We start from the raw sequence: 5,358 nt of genomic DNA, 5'->3' as shown, positions 1-5,358 counted from the left end.
TGTGGAAAGCATTGAGTGCATTGTATGTCAAGATCATGTGTTGTTATTTGGTGTTTTGGGATGGTCTGGACAAGGAGGAGGATGGTGGAAGCCCTGCAGGATTGCTACATGGGGTTGGCCCTTTTGAGTTTCTGACATTTCACACTGGCCTATTGCTACTGAAAATGAAAAAACCTTGAACAGTTGCCTTGACCACTAAATATGTGATTCACTGCTTCTAATGAGTTGGTGTTTTTAGTTCTTAGTTGTTTCTCTAAAAAATATTTTGGCCACTTGTTTGTTCACCCTGATTATATTTGTTCCCATTTCTTAAAGATAGTTGGCTTCTTCTTCTGTGCTGTACTTAGTGAAAAGCAAACATGCAGAGATGCTATGCTGCTTTTCCAAGATGTGCTGTACATAGAGGAACCCTGGCTTGGGGAAATGTGTTTTCAGTTTTAACTTTGAAACATTCCTGTCATGTTAAAGTTTACTCACTGGTTTGTCCCAAGAGAGAGAGAAATTGCACTGTATTTATTATTCTAATGTTCAGTGTAATCTGGTCTTGCACTGATAACAGCACATATTGTAAATGTAAATAGAAAAAGGTACCTTAAATGATCAATTAAAGAGAACACATTTATATTGGGACTAACCCTGTGTAGGATGATGCTAATGTCTTTTGATTGTATTGATTTCAGAAAGCCCTTGTTCAGGTTAGAATGAGAAATTTCTCTGTAGGAAACCCTGCAAACTCAACACTTCTTATTTAAGGGTGATAGGGTATTTATGGTTTTATATTGTATGCTCTCTTATGGTATCTTTCTGTCCATCCATGAAAAAGTGTCATGAATAATTTCTAATGAATTGTACAAACTGGATCCATTCCTCCCACTTCCTTAAATGTGTCAGGCCCATGTCTGCACTTACTATGACAGTGTCAGAATTGCTGCTGACTTCAGTACAAAGGAAGAGATCCCATTGTCTGATCCCATTGCCCTCAAAACTTCCTAAGTGTCCTTTTTAAAGTAAACAAAAAATACAGAAAAGAAATTTGTGTTGCAGCTTGAATAGGAATATAGACAGTGTTAACCTTTAAATATTTGTCTCTATTTGATGTGTTTCAATATACTGCCAAAGATTGATGTGGTTCCTTTAACAAGAAGGTGCAAGGTAGAGATGAACATAGCCTCTGCTGAGCCCTTCTTCATCCTTTAGAGGTTTTTGTCTGGTAGCTCTTTAAGTTGCACTGATTTCCACATCTTTAGTATATTAAGAAGCAGCCATAAAAATGAAATAAATTTAAAAATAAGTATCACACATTTGAGATTTTTTTTTACAACTTTATCTTGTACTTATGACTTTAACTTGTATTTATGGATTAAAACTGTGTAGTTAATGAGCATTATTAATTAAACACATTTTCTAAAATCCAAGTGTCTTGTTTCTGTAATTGCTTTCTGGGATGAAATGTTACTGGTCCTGCTTTTTCAAACCTGTGTATTTTACATTAAAACTTACTCTCTTAAAAGCTGTTTTGTTCTTAGATTATTTTTTTTTCAGTGAAGAAGTGTGGAGTACCAGTGGATACTTGCAGGGATGTACCTAGACAGCCTCCAGGCCTGTGTGATGGAGGGGAAAGGTGACTTCAGAGAAGTGAGAGTTAGAACACAGTGAAGAGAAATGTTTTCAACTGCTTGATGAGCAAGATTTCTCACTTGAAATATTTCCCTATCTTTGGAGGAAATGTAAGTGGAATACTAATGGAGAATTAATCATGCACCTCTCACTCTGCTTCCTTTTACTTTTGGAAACAAGCCACAGCCTCTTATTTCTTCCCCAGGTTTGTTTTCAGGACGGATGTTGATTCCGGTAGAGCTGGAGCTGCTGGCAGAAGGGGCTGATCTGGTGATGTCACTGGAACTTTCCAGTTTAAGGTATTCCTTTATTCATCCAACTGCAGGCAAATATTTTTATGTTGTTGCCTTGTGTGCCTCTTTAATACTAGAAGCCTCTCTGCTTCAACATTGGGTAAACACTTAGAAACATCATTCTAGCTATATGGTAGGGTAGCTACAGATCCATATTTAAAATTAATAAGGTCCTGACTAAATTTAATAGGTCCTGACTATCAAGGTCCATATTTAAAATAGTTGTAAATTTTTCATTCTTCTAAGTTCCTAGTCTATAAAATCAGGGATTCTATTTTTTTCCATATGCCTTAATTCTGATAGTAGTTGTTAGTATTACTTAGAATAAGGGTTGATGGATATCTTCTCAACTAAAATTCAGTGTCTCTTATGCCACAATCCAGGATTGGGCTTGGATCAAACTGGGCAGTGCAAGTTCACAGGAACATGACAAATTGCATATTGGAATCTTGCAATCATTGATTTTAAGACTTAGTAGAATTTCTGAACTGTCCTTTCATCCCTACATCTGTAGGGATGTATTTATACCAAATCATGTTGAACAGATAATTTTTATACTCTTTTAAATATTAATTGTTTTCACCTGGAGATTTGCTTTATTGAACTTGATTAAATGAGCCCCCTAGTACTTAAAAATCTTCTAAATTGTTTAAATGGATATCAGAGAAGCGCCTACAACTTTCTATCTAAATTAATTTCTGCTGGCATTTCAACGTAAAATGAAAACATTTGACTTCCAAAGAGACTCCAGACTGAATGAAGTGAAAGAATGAAATGAAATGAACGAAACCTGCTTCCCTCTTGGGGTGGGAACAAGCCCTGGCTGATCCTTTCCACACTGGAATGGTGCCCTCGGGCACTATCCAGAAGGGCTGAAGATTTTCCTGTAACTGGAGCACTTGTCACTTTTATCCAGGCTGTTTTGTGAATTTTGTGGAACTATCCTTGATACACCTGGGAAGCCAGGTGAGATGAGAGCTAAGAGGAGAGTTCTGGCTGTGTTTAGAAGTGTTTGTAGCACCTTGTAAAAGTGCTCACTGCATGCTGCTGGGGAAAGCTCGGGTGCTGCAGGGTGTGGAGGGTGGTGTGGAGCTGAAGCCTCCTGCATGGGCACAGGCATGGACTGCACAGAAGGAAGGGGATGCAGCCCAGGGGAGCACAGGGGAAGAGGAGATGCTGGCCAGGCTGTGGTTGAAGCCACCTGGTAAACTGGGGCCAGGAAGGAGAGCTGTGGATTGGTAAAAGGAATGAACAGTTTTTTACTTCTGAGTGTTCCACTTGTGCTGGTCTGCACCTTCCCAGGGCTGAAGACAGCCACTGGCAGCAGGTGGGGACTGAGCTCTGATGCTCCCCTCACCTTTGTGGCCATCACTAATTCTTCTCTGGGCTGCAACACAGTAAGTGCTGGAGGGATTAGTTGGGAATTTCACTTAACAGGGATGAAGGGATGTCTTCTGGGGCTGGCTAATTAACAGGATTTTACTCTACTAATTAAATAGCAGTTTGTTGAACACAACTTAGTTGATAACATCTTTGGAAAACATAACAATTAGCAGGCAAGGAACTGCAGCTTTGCCTCAAAAGCCTGTCCCCAACCAGTTGCTGGCATGGTTTTAACCTTTCCTTCCCCAGCAGAGACAGTGGTGGCTATTAATTTATTTGGGTTTGCTGCTGTTGTTGGACAGCTTGTTCACCCTCTGCTGTCACAGCAGCTGGTTCCTCTAGGGCTTTATCTCAGCTGAAGAGGCTTGAGATGTACCACATGTTGCTCTCTCTAGCTCTGCCTTCGTAATGCCAGTGCTGGAAAACAGGAGTATTTGCCACCAGACAAAAGAATATTTTTATTTTTATATTCTTTCTATGGCAGATTAACCAGAGGGGATGAAATCTAAGAGTTGTCTTAAAACATAAACCTGACAGAGGGAAATTATTGATCCCACACAGCTTATATAAACTCTCTCATCTGCACACACACATGGAAGGGGGAGGTGCCTTCAGTTGGAAATTGTTCCTGTCTTCATCTCTCTACTTCTCCCTGTCTTGTAATGATTCTCTTAGGGCAACAAGAATGAGGAAATTAGATTAGACAAACAGTGGGAGATTCCACGGTTTGCTATAAAAGCCACCTCCAATCTTTGCTACACTTTGACAGCTCTCAATTTCTTAATTTGACAAGGTAATGAACACTGGATTATTTCTGAAGCCTTACGTACCACAATGCAGGGGAATGGGGGCTGTGCTCTGCACAGGGACTACCCACCCCAGTAGCTTCCTTCCACCCAGGCTGCAGAACCTCATCCCTGGGAGGGAGGTGGTGTGTGCAGGAGCCAGGACTGGGAGCTGTGGTGTTGGTGCAGGGCTCTGCAAGATGCTCCCATGCCAGGAGACAAGTGGATCTGCCTCGGGAGCATGTGTCATCTCCAAGAAGCCGTGTGGCAGCTTTTGACCTCCCCGTGTTTTGCTTGGCTGGGCAGTACATTGTTTCCTTCCACTCTCCCCGAGGCTGTGCAGACAATGGAATGGGCTGGCCAAGCCAGCCAAGCTAAATACAGCAGGAGACATCCCGTGGGTACCTCCCAGGCACAGCATTCCTGCAGTGGGCGGGTGGGCATCCATGCACCTGCATGGCTCTTGACTCCAGCCTGGTGCTCTGCTCCTAGTCAAGGGGCAGGAAAAATGGCTTTAAATGTGGGGGAGAAACTACCAGCTGTTGGGAACAATGTCAGTGGGAAGTGCAGCAGTTCTGGAGCAGTCCTGGGGTGTTCCTGCACTGTGGTGAGGCCAGGAGTAGAGTTTCAGCTTTTACTGCTCCCTCTCCAAACTGCCCATTGCAAGGGCAGTGCCTGTGATGTGCTCTGTCTCATGGAGGAACTGGGAGTGTATCCATCAGCACTGAGGCTGCATAAATAAATAAGCACATGGGAGCAGGCTGGAAGTGAAGTAGGTATCATTCATCATGTGAGGGGGTCTGGACTATGTTCAGCTCATAATGTGTAACAGAGTTATGAACAGGCATGGGATGGATCCCCTTCTTTTTGGATCATGATTCTGTGTAATAAACATGCAAGACAATTTGTATAAAATAGTGAGGATTCTTTCCTAGAGAAGTCACTTAAAGCTATATTTGCACATAAGTGAACAGCTCAGAGGAATGTTTTCTAGTTACATTTCCATACAAGTGTGCAAAGAGAAAACAACCCAGTCAGCAAGTGATGGATGGTACATGTAATCCTGTACCATGATGTGCCCTCCCTGGGTAATCATATTCCATGGTCTCCCACCAGGGAAGCACCCATCCTGGTACCCCTGCCTCCCTGCTGGAGCTGTCACAGCTGTGGGGTGGATCATACTGTAAATCCCATCAAAGATAGAAGGGATTTTTCCTGCATGTCTTTGGTCACAAAATAGGGGGTTTGGAGTGGGAAAGTCATGATCCAAATGCATTAGC

The sequence above is a fragment of the Camarhynchus parvulus genome, chromosome 12 (assembly GCF_901933205.1).
Source record: "Camarhynchus parvulus chromosome 12, STF_HiC, whole genome shotgun sequence".
NCBI lineage: Eukaryota > Metazoa > Chordata > Aves > Passeriformes > Thraupidae > Camarhynchus > Camarhynchus parvulus.
This window is presented reverse-complemented; position numbering follows the sequence as displayed.